This window comes from Alligator sinensis, unplaced genomic scaffold, assembly GCF_000455745.1.
Source record: "Alligator sinensis unplaced genomic scaffold, ASM45574v1 scaffold678_1, whole genome shotgun sequence".
NCBI classification, from domain to species: Eukaryota; Metazoa; Chordata; order Crocodylia; family Alligatoridae; genus Alligator; species Alligator sinensis.
Genome location: NW_005842006.1, coordinates 2,082,835 through 2,095,205, shown reverse-complemented (window position 1 = coordinate 2,095,205; position 12,371 = coordinate 2,082,835).

Genomic DNA, 12,371 nt, shown 5'->3' with positions numbered 1-12,371 from the left:
CCTTTATCACCAGGGCTTCACGCCACATGCCTGCAGCTCGGCACTCACAGTGAGAAGCCCCATGCTGGACTCTGTGCGGAAGTAAGGAGTGGGGCTCCCGCCACTCCCAGCAGAGTCCAGGGACCTGCACAGCAGGGAGCCAGGGGGGGAAGCAGGCTCCCCTCACTTCCCTCTGTGCAGCACTGACCAGCACTGTGCTTGCACCCTGATCTCCCTGCCTGCTGCTGCTTCTAGGCAGTGGGGGTTGCACACCATGGGGGGAGTGTGTAGGGGTCCATATACCCCACTACCCTATCCTCACATCCACACCCTGCCCAGCTGAGCTCGTGCTCCCACTGCCTCTCTGAAACTCACCCACTCCCCCCACCCCAGGGGCCAGGCAGCATCACATGGAGCCCCCCACCCCCAGCCCTGTGGGCAGCCATCCAGCACTACACAGAGTCGCCCTCCCCACCCTGGGAGGAGAGCCCCACCTTCCCACCCTGCCGGGAAACCAACTCAGCAGGGAGCAATGCCAGGGCAGGGAGAAGGATGGAGGAATTAACCTCTTCCCTGCAGCTGGGGTCTGCTAGCTCCAGGGGCCACCACTGAAGCCCCCTCCCCTCTGCTCCCTGGCAGACAGGCTGACCCCAGCTGTGGTGGGGAAAGGAGGAAAGAATTAACCCCCTCCTTGCCCACTTTGCCTTAACGGGGCCATGCTGCCCAGTGTCTGCTTTAGGGCAGGGCCCTGCTTGGGCTATAGAGCAAGAAGGGCAGGGTCAGCCCTGCAGCTGGAGCAGAGCCCTGCCCAGCCCAGAGAACATGCTGGGGTGCTGGGGGAGTCTGGTTGAAGTTAAACTAGGAAGGGGTCTGAGACAGACATTACATAAATTGGCTTGAGCCAACATTCAACCAGGTTTATCTTTAAACCAGCTTTGGTGATTTTGAAACTGGCTTATGTGTACTGAATGTCTGTTCTGTTGGAGGTTTAAACCAGTTTCTGATCACTTAAACCAGTTTGTGTAATGTCTGTCCCTAGCCTTGAAGACTAGGCTTCAAAGGTAGGTAAGGTTTTGGTGTTAGTTAAGCAGGAAAAAGAGGGTGAGCCAGCTGAAGATTAAGCTCCATCTTTGCTCTATATAGCCATAACAATATTTCTACAGGTTTGTTTTTTTTTTTTTTTTGTTTTTGTTTTTTTTTTTAAGTTTGGCTTTCAAAAACAAGCTGCATTTTATTTCAGGGGATGTTGTATGCAAGAAAACATGGCAGTATTTTCTATTTACATAATAAGTCTGTTCTGTTGGTTCCTATCAGTTTTCTGTCTAACAAATTTTTGGCACACTTGAATTTTTTAATTTTTTTGATTTTTTTTTTTTGATTTTATTTTTTTCTTTCTTTCTTTGGATGTGATGGTAAATAAAGAGAGAATTCAGCTCTTTGCATTATTAGTGCAACTCCTTGTAGAATTAAATGCTTCTTTCTGCATGAGTCAAATCATCAGTTGTCATTAGAAGCAACTTCCTTACTAGCTTTTAAAGTACCAGTTTTTATTTTAACCAATGTTATAGGACTAACCTGAAAACCTGGGTGTCTGAAATTAAATGAATGAAATATATTTACTGTACTTCTGTATATCTGGTTTTATTGACATACCCGCTTATCAATTAATGAGCATAACTGAGAAGCAGCGTCTTTCTTGCATTTTACATCTAGAACAAGCACAGTTTAAAAACTGAAAATTATTTTGCTTCTTTCTAGCTACAGGATGAGGCTATTTCAGTGATGCCTTCTAGTTAGTGATAACATACGCCTGTGAAAAATAGTTGCTTTGAAACCTGAAACTCACAATGAGTACCACTGTTACATTTTTCTTTCTGGTAGTATAGCAGAAGAATTGCTGATTGCGACTGCAGAAACTTTCAGACTGTGCCAAGACTTAATAGCACTGTTAAATGCTGTCATTCCAATGAAATGCGGGCAACCATACATTTGTGTAAAGTAAATGTGAAAATCAGTCCTATCTCTACTTCTGTTCTGCCCACACAGCTTTGGGTCTAATTTTTTTTTCTAACCCAATACATGGCAAATATTTGTTTGGAAAGTATATCCTAACATGAGTAACCTATACCTTTTGTGTGCATACTTAAAGAAAAAACAACACCCCCCACTCCCCCCAGTAGCAAAGAGAACTTATTTGTACATACCTTCCTTTTTGGTCCGGCAAGGTCAAATTATTTTTCTGAAAATAAGAACTTTGTTGAGCCATGTTTAATAAAATTTGTTTCACTCCTGTATTTTGGGCTCTGTGGATTCCACTGTGGTTATCCTTGGTAGCACAAAGAGCTAAATACTAAATAGCCTTTGAGCAAAAGATCACACCATGGCAACCCTCTGCTGTTTACAGTTCAAATATATTTCTGTTGTCCATAACATTTGAAGAAAAGCATATTTATGTTATGAGGGATTTTTCTAAAATTGTAAATTAGTTGGTTTTAATAACAGAAGTACCATCATAAAGGCCCACTGAAAAGTAACTTGGCATCAATGCTTAAATGATAAAGTGATGAAAACTCGTTGGTTGGGGGGGGGGGGGGGGGGGGTTTTTTTTTTTTTTTTTTTTTTTTTTTTTTTTTTTTTTTTTAAAGAACCTGTCTGTAAATGATGCCCATTTAGTAGGAAAGAGCAATTTACAACTTAATTGTGGAGATGGGAACAGCAACTCTAGACACAATTAAGGCTGAAATTTTAAAAGCTCTCTTAGCATTAGTCTAACTGTGTCTGCTCCCATTAAAATCTTTATTAACTCTATTGTCCCTTAATGGCAGCAAAGCTCAACAGGCTGCGTCCCCATGAATGGGGAATGTGCAGCTTGCAGCATCTCAAAGGCTTCTGAGGTGCCACAAAATGCATGTGGCATACGTGAATTGGTTTGCCGCACTGTATCTTTGCAGCATGGTGGCAAAATTTAGATAGCGGGAAATCCTGTTTGTTTGTTTGTTTTCATTTTGCTTCTTTTTTTTGTTTGTTTGTTTTGTCTTTTGTTTTTTATTTTTTTTAAGTTCAAAGCAAGTGGCACACAGGGAGCAAGCAGCGTATGCTACCTGAAACCAGAGCCTGGCCAACCAGAGCCATGCTCTAGCTGCTGGCCAGGCTCTGCATGCCTGGATCACCATGGCTGCAGCCCCAGGAGGACTCCAGGACCTTGGGTAAGGTTTCTGGGGCCAGCTCAGGTACTGGGCCTAGCCTCCCCTACACCATCCGGAGCAACTTGCATGCATTCTGGCACATGACAGGGGCCCTCCCTGGGGACACCTAGCAGTGTTACAGATATGTCCCCAGGGAAACGCATGTGTGCACTCATGGGGATGTGCCCACAGAGTGTTCTTGAAAATCCCAACTGAATTGGTTCCCACATCTGGTCAGATCCTGCAGCCTTCACATAAGAAACATACTTTTGACTAAACTGGAAGCTTTATTTGGGTAGAGACTGACAGATAAAGCCATGAACTATAAAGCTGTTTGAATGTCACAGTTGCAAGTATCTGCATGCTTTAGAAACTTTAAAAGTAGATGCTTAATCAACCTCTTCCCAGACTTTTTTATTTCTGAAACTCTGGCCATGATCCCCATGAGCAGGAATATGTGCTTTGTGGTGTTTGACTCTAAAACACATACAGTGCAGTATGGGGGACCAGTTCACATGCATATATGCAGCATGGGGGTAAAATTAGATACAGGAAATCCCTGAGATCTTGAAGGGGGAGCACCCAAAAAAAAAAAAAAAAAAAGCAGCAGCACTGTGCACATGGCAGCAGCATATGCCATCTAAAACTGCAGCTCAGCTGGCCAGAGCCTTGCTTCGGCTACTGGCGAGGCTGTGTGTGCCTGGATCACCATTACTGCAGCCCCAGGAAGTCCCCAGGGCCCTGGGTGAGGCTGCTGGGCAGCCCAGGTGCTGGCCCCAACTTTCCCTGCCCCATCTGGGGTAATTTGCAGGCCAGAGCATGTGTGCAGGGGCATTCCCCAGAGACAACTAGCTGCAGTATAAGGACATGCTTATACACATTTGTCCCCAGGGAAACGTATGTTATCACTCAAGGTGACAGAGCCAAGTTCAGTGAGCCTGATATTTGAGATGCTGTTGCGCGGTGTGTTGGTTTTTTTTTGTCTGGCATTCAAATTGACAAGCCTTTTGTTCCTAAATTTAATGCCTGTGCGCTGCTTACTTATTCAAGCCCTTCAGCTGGCTTCCTTTGAACCTTGTTGAAGACAGCCAAACCAAGGTCATTGGGAGGTATAAGAAGACTGAGGTGAAGCAGCCTTTTTGAACCCCTATTACCTTGATTGTTGATATGGGGGCAGAATTGTGTGTATATAATTTGGTAAATGGATATCACAAAATTACACAATATCATTCACTTACATTGCATTTATACCTGACTCTCCAAACAAAGACTTAAACTTAGCACGCCACACCGAATGTTGTGCTTAAGCTAGTTCATACTATCTAGTTAACAGCTTTCCACTTGCAACCCAGGCTTAGTAATTAAAAAAAATTCAAACTTTATTTAGATCAGCTCTCTTCTGTTGCTAACAGAACTTTTCCATGGTCAGTGAAATAAAAATGCATGTGTTGGAATACTTCTGCTTTATAAGTGAGCAGAAGGACTTCTAGCTAGGGTAAAAGAGCCATCTTCAAGCTATCTTTCAGTCAGTCTTGAAGTTCATGTCTGAGCTCACAATTCCTTTAACATATGGTTTGCTCAGTTTCCCTGTGCAACATGAACAATAAGACCACATTTTGTACTGCTTTTGTGGACTTCCTCAACCCTTGTAAAGATCACCTAGGTGAGTAGAGGGAAGTCAGAAAGCTTGTGGCATTATTGCTACTATAGAAACCATTATCCTTGCAACAATGCATCAAGGCAAAGCTAGTAGCAACTTCATGGGAGCTTCCCACACAGCTCAACTGCCGTCCCTCCCCCTCCCCCCCACTTTTTTCTTTAAAAATCTAGAATTAACTGAGTTCCGCACAAATCCATTGTCTGCTAAATTTTATTGCTGAAAATTGTCTATGTCAGAAGTAAAGAATCATGGAGCTAAGGATCTCATAGCATTTCTGAGTCTTCTGCATGACGACTATGTCCAACATTTGGAATCATTGTGTCCTACCTGCTTTGTTTGCTAGGTAGAGCATTAAAATTGTAACTTTCCCAAAAGAGCTGAAATAAAAAACAAACACACATGTATGGAAAATAAAGGAGTGAAATGGAAAGTAGCATCTATCTATGAATGTTTGGGAGTAGCAAGCATTAAGATGTGTAGCAAACAAACTTTACTTTAACTGACCAGGTTCTTTAAAAATGGACCAGTAAGGTAAGTTTAGAAGAAATAGGAAAGGAGATCAGTTCTATCAGTTGTTGCCTAATAAGTGTGTGTGTGTGTGTGTGTGTGTGTGTGTGTGTGTGTATATATCATTTAGAAAAGTAATGGAACAAAGAACCTAGTAACAGCATGTTTATATTTTCATAATGTTTGCTCACTCTGTGTGTGTGTGTGTGTGTGTGTGTGTGTGTGTGTGTGTGTGTGTGTGTGTGCACATAGACACACCAGTAAACAACTTGTTTCCTGTGGCTCGCAGTGTAAAGGTACATAGTGAATAGTCACAGCACCTTTAAACTCTTTGATGGAAAAACCTTAAATATTTCAAAAGGCACCTAGGCAGACAAGGTTCTTTGGGTGAATCTGATCTATATATGTTTTTATTATGCCAACTTAAGTAATTGGAAACATGTTTTTCTTAGCAAGCTTTCGGGTTTTAAAACCCTTTGCCAGGCTGAGGAAGCCTCACACTCCTTTAAACTATTCCCCACATCTATCCCATAGCTGTGTCCCTCAAGGAAGCAACCTACTGCTTGTATTGCTCATCCTTCTCCTTTAGTAGACCTGTCCTCATCCTGCTAATTCCCATTCAGTACTTATTAGGCATCCACAGATGCCCTGAACTAGTGGAGATCAACTTCTTGGCTCCACAGCTAAGATAAATGGTACTGGGCCAGTCTGTAGGCCAGATCAGACCCCACGTGCTGGAACTGGGTCCCTATGCCATCCCTCCCTAGCCCCATCCGCTAGGATCAGGGCCTGCATACTTGATTTATGATGCAGGGTCATGGCCTTCAGGGCTCCCCATGTACATGTGACGAGCCTCGGGGGCTAGGTCTGGTCTGCAAGCTGGCGATTTTTAAGCACCCCTGCCCAAACTCACTTTCAGACACGGAGACTTACCAGCTGAACCTTAGGCATCCATCTAGAGCCTGGTGTTGTACCAGTAAACACAATGGGACCTTTACCAGTGATTGTAACAGGTGTAAGATCAGGTCTAAAGCAGCCTGACTGTGAAAAGTTATGTGCATGCAGCAGCCCCCACTGAGGCCAATAAAAAAATGCTGGAGCTAGGATCCAGTGCTGTTTGTGCATTTTGAAGATAAGGTTGTACATCTAGACAGACTCTTAAATGTTGATGTAGGGGTCAAAAAACGGCTGTCTAAAGCGGCCTTATTTCCAAAAATGTTGAGTCCCTGGTAACCCACATGGGCCTGATTTTAAAGAATTTATTAAATGATAGTAATGGAAAACAAGTACATATGCTGATCATCGGCTAGATATGCAAAATCTCCAAGGAGGGAGACTACTCTGAGTGGTGATAAATGTGACTGCCTTCATTTTGCATCAGTTAAGTATTTCCTTCAGTGAACAATAACAGCAAAAAAATCCAATCAGACACAGTAAGCAAAAGCAACTGAAGTTTTGTTTATTTGCTGAAGGATTGGTGCCTCTTTGATAAGGTTATTTAGAAGGACTGCTTTTCTTCTTTGTATTTGTTCCCAAGTTCAATACATGCCCCAAACCATGTTCAGTTTAGCTTAATTTCTCCTGACACTTCCTTGACTGATCTGACGTACAAATCCTAGCAAGCTTCATACGCAGAAGCTGAGGTTAGGCAAAGAGAAAGTACGGGTGGCGTGGAATTGTTGGGAATTCTAGAACAGCAGTAATTTGGATAGAAAAGCAGCAGCAGGTGGCAAGGTAGAATAGAACAAGTGGCGTCAGTTCCTGTTCTGTCATGTCACGCTCTCTTGCTTGAGGAAATGGAAGATCTCTGTTCCTGGCAACCTTAATATTTTTATCCAGTTTCAGCTACATGTAATGGGCTTTCTGCATCTGTTTGTGAAAGCTTTTGTGTTTCTTATTCAGTCTTCTCTATTCAGACACTAAATATAGATCAGAATATTGGTGAATGCAACTGAAAGCACATCCTTATTTGTAGTTTAGCTATAGAAAAGGAGTGGGCAAAATACGGCCTGCAGGATGGATCCAACCTGCCAGGCGACTGTATCTGGTCCGTGGCTGCCACTGCAGTGCTCCATGTGGGGTCAAGCTGCACCTGCATGCACTGGGGCAGCCCATGCCCGGCTTCCACCAGCACCCACAGCTCAGCCCCAGCCAGTGTGCACAGCTTCATGGGTCTGGTCCTGGTGCAGCTGCAGCTCGGTTCTGCTGTCCTCCCCCCACCTCCAGCAGTGGCTCCTGCTCTTGCCCCTGCTGCACTGTGCTGCATCACTTCAGGGGAGCAGCTTCAGTGGGGTGGCTCCTGCCTGAGCCTGTGGGGCTCCAGTTCTAGCTCCCAGCCATCTTCCCCTGGAGATGCTCAGCTGAAGCTGCCCGCCTGCCAGAGGCAGGGGGAGCAGAGCAGCACCTGGCTGCAGCTGCACTGTGGACAGCCCTGGTGAGAGCTGTTCCTGAATTATTTTTTTTTTTGCCCCTGCCATACTGCACCACCCTGGGTAGGTGGCCAGCTTCAACTGGATGGATCCTGCCCCAGCCCATGGGGATTTGGCTTCAGTTCTGCATGTGCCCCCTGCCCCTCCCCACCCCACCCCAACCTAGGGCAGGCTCCCAGGACCTAGCACCAAGGCAGGCCCCTTCCCACACATACACATGCACACCCGCACCCCACACTCCCCAGGGCTGTCACTGTTTTACAACCCAATGATCCCAGCCTCACCCACCCCTCTCGCTCTTGAATACTGCTCCCCACCCACCTAGAGCCCCATGGGGAGTTTTGTTGAGCTGCCACAGGCTGGGTCTGCACTCCTTTTCCACCCCAGCCACTGCATCAATTCACCAAAACTCCCCATGTGGCCCTTGGGCCCAAATAATTGCCCACTCCTATAGAATAATTCACTACTAGGATAAGAATGAATCATCCCTTCTTTTGTCCTCCTCTTACTATGATGGATGAGCTTCATTCAAAGATGCCTACTCTTGCATGCTTTGACTTTAAGCATAAGCTGGTCTTAAATCATTCTTGATATTCAGCTTATTCCTTTGGTCTGTCATAACAAATCTCACCAGGGTAAATGCTTCTTAGCACAGATGGCTTGATGGAAATGGTTCAGTGACTTCTGTGGCTGTGGAAGAAGGGACAGGAAAACTATCAAAAAGGCTTAACAGTGTGCTGAATGCTTGTCTTATATGATCCCAAATGGCTGCAGCACTGTCCAGGGGTGAAACCTCTCTTCTAAATTGTCTGTCTGGGACTCAAATGAGCTCTAAAGGTACCTCAGCTGCCAGAAGGGGATATGCACAGTTAATCTTTTTAAAGGCAGAAACCTGACTGCAGCAAGGGAACTCAAAAGGTGTTTTCCCAGAACAAACAGATCACTTTGTTCTTTGTTCTTTTCATGTTAGATCCTTCAAATGCCTAACCATGATTGATGTCCATCTGCCTTCTTTAAAGTGGCTAATCCCTGGAGGAACTGGTCAGAAACTGAGCACTATATTCATTGGAAGAAATGCAGAAGAAAGCATCTACACTTCTTATAGTAAGGGACCTACTTAAATCACGGTTTTGTGATGATTTTTTTTTTTTTTTTTTAATTTTTTTGGAAAGCATGAAAAACGGCGGCTTCCATGATCAGTGCAAAAAGGGGCATTGCCCACAGCCCTCCTGGAGTGCATGTAGCAGCAAGAGCCACAACCCCCCCAGCCCCACACCCACTGATTAGTTCCCTCCACAGCTGGCTTCTGCGATTCCCGGGGTCGCCACAGTAGGGGCTGGGGGGAGTGGGAGCCCTGGGGGGTATGGGGCACAGCGCAGCTTGTCTGAACTCACCTCAGCCCCTGCTGCAGTGGCCCCAAAAGTGGCTGACACCAGCTGCCTGCAACTGCTGAGCTGTGCCATGCCCTGAACCCCCCAGGGCTCTGCTTGTCCCCACACACCCCAGCCCCTGGGCTGCACCGTGCCATGGTGTTGGCTGCTCCTGGGGCTGCTGCACCAGGGGCTGGGGTGAATGTGGACAAGCAGAGCCCTGGGGGGTTTGGGGCACGGCGCAGCCCAGAAGCTGCAGGCAACTGGTGTCGGCCGTTCCTAGATGGGCACTAGTGAATTTGCCTGGACTGAGAGACTATATTGTGCACAGCACTTGAACATTTTGCTGGACTTAGAAATTGGAGGCTGCTTGACTTTAGAGCTGTTGAGGATTGCAAAATCCATTCCAGGGGTTTGGAGGCTCAGTCACTTAAACCAGTTTGGCAAGTTTAGGAAGGGAGGAAGCCAGGATTAAGCTGGAAATCAGGAGCACTTCCTCCTTTTTGGATTGACTTGATATGGCAGGCTTGGTGAGAAAAGAACTATTGGAACTAGAAAAGTGGATGATAAGAAAAACAGCTCCAGCTTTTTGGAGTAAGGATATATTCTGTGGACCAGATGCATTTGTACAATTTTTGTGACCAGTGGTCCTCTCAGATGATCTCTGGACATAAACCCTGGGTGAATAAAAAGACAAAGAAACAAATCATTCTGGAAGGATTTACTATTGACATGCAAGCTTTAACTAAAGAGATGCAACAAAAGGAACAGCTGTTAAAGACAGTGAAAGAGAAATCCAAGAAGCTGAAGTACCATGTCCTCCCTCCTTTCCACCCCCTACCTCCCCCAGCTCCTGCTGCTCGAGCAGTGCCCTGGGGGGCTGGGGGTGGGGCTGGGGATGCCTGGCAAAGGCTGCTGCCCCCCTGCCAGGCAGACCCTGGCTAGGATCCCATGCTGGTGGGAGAGGGGATTCCAGGGGGAGGTTAAACTCCACCCGCCTCCCCTCAGGTTACCAGCAGTCTGGAGCAGGGTTTCCCACCCCCTTCTCAGCCAGCCAGAGAAGTGAATAGTGCTCTAGTTAGGGAGGAGAGGTGTGGGGCCAGCCCTGCTTCACTAGAGCAAACAGCACAGCCTAACTCAGGGCTGCAAAGCATGCTGGGATGCAGGGGGACTCTGAGTTAACTGAAACCAGGAAGGGGTCTGGGACAGAAGTTCCATAAACCAGGTTGACCTCAATCAGTTAAGTCTGATACTACATTCAACCAGGTTTATGTTAAACCAGTTTCGGCCACTTTGAATGTGGTTTATGTGCACTGAACTTCTGTTATATTACAGATTTAAATTGGTTTCTGATCACTTAAACCAGTTTATGTGCAACTTCTGTCCCTGGCCTATAGGATTATAGCTGCTAGATATGCGGAAGTACTCCTGCCATGTACTTTCAAAACCAGGGCTTCAATAGCAAAACCAGCTCAAGTACTCTTTAATATTATTCAGGGCTTTGCAAACTGTAGAAATCATGAAACACCTAAAACAGAATGAGAAGATTGTATAGGATTATACTAAGAAAGCTTTCCTGTCAGAGAGATGCGCAATTATATATTACTGTCAGTACATGGAGCGTGATGGGACTATAATTTTACCTATGTTATTTCCTTCAGTTGCCAGAGAAACTACACAAAGAAAAGGCAAAGTGTTCCTGTCCTTATTGATCTTCTTAACAAACTCCCACAAACAGCATCAGATGTTATAATTATTTGCTCTTTGCTGAACTCGTGTCTGGTGCTGTACAGAATTTTGTCAATACCTGCTATATCATCGGACAACTCTAGACAATAAGAAACATACATTTTTTGCTGGATAGAAAATGAATAAGTATGTGCTTAAGGGATGGGTCCACACAAGAAGGCCCGTGCCTTTGCAGCAGCACAAATAATAGTGGCACAAATTTGTGCTGCTACTTGTGCCGCAATGCATGCCCCTACCCGTGCACTTTTGCAGTGGGACACCGCTGCTTCGCGTGCTGCAGGGGACGATGACACTGGCTGGAGCACCAGGTGTCTCAGCAGGGGCTAGCCACTGAGGCACGCTGTGCCCTGGCCAGCCAGGAAGCGGCACATGGAGATAGGGGAGCAGGCAGCCCTGGGCTGCCTGCTCCCCCATCTCCGTGTGCTGTGGAGCCCTCGCTGGCTGGGACGTAGTATGCCTTGAGACAGGGGAGCGGGCAGCCTTGGGCTGGCTGCTTCCCAGCCTCCTCATGCCTCGGCACAGGGGCTCCACTGTGGATCAGCCGGCTGGGGTGCAGGGTACCTTGAGTTGGGGGAGCAGGCAGCTCTGGGCCCCTGTCTTGTGCCTCAGTGTGAGGACTCCCCAATCTGTGTTTGGCCTGGTGCCTGCCACTTTGGCATGGTTTGCGTAGCTTTTTGGTAGGGGCAGTTGCCACCTTTTTCAATTCTTTTAGTTTCATGTGTTATCCCTAAGAAGCCTCATTTATACAGATAAAAATGAAAAGAACAGCAAAATTCAGGAAAATTAGCCCTTGTCAATTTATGGTTAGTGAGGTTATAATTAAGTGCCTCACTGAGGTCCAGTGAGAGAGAGAGGCTGCAGGATCTCATGTTGCAGGCAGCTCGACATCAGTGTGAGAGATTCTGCTGGTTGATGTTAAAGGCTAGTTTGCCTAGCAACTTCAGAAAGATGCTGGCTTTTATAAATTAACTCTAGACAAGGCATTACGTACCCCACGCTATAATAACTGAACTTGTTTGAACTTCATTTTGATCTCAACTCTCTGCAAACCAGAATCGATTGCTTTCAATTAAGTGGAGCTGCGCTGGTTTAAAGTCATTGTGATGGAGATCACTAGCTAATATCTTTCACCCAGAATGTGCATTACATAATTCTGTATGTTGGAGTGAACTTTGGACTTTTTCTGACTAAGCCTGAATTCAGCTTAAACTGAAATGAATACTTCTTGTTTTCTTTTATCTGGATTCTCATATTGGAGCTTATCATCCTAATACTTGAGCGCTTTGCAAGACTTAGAACAGCAGTGATATGTTTTACTGACCTGAAGGAGACATGATCACTACAGAATAATCTCCCTGCTACAAAAATCTCCACATTATGCTAAAATGAAACATATTTCAGGTTTTCAAACAGCTTGCCAAGCTATAATGTTGGTGAGAATTTTTTTTCTTTTTTTTTTTTTTTTTTAAACCTTTGACTGTCAGTCCAACTT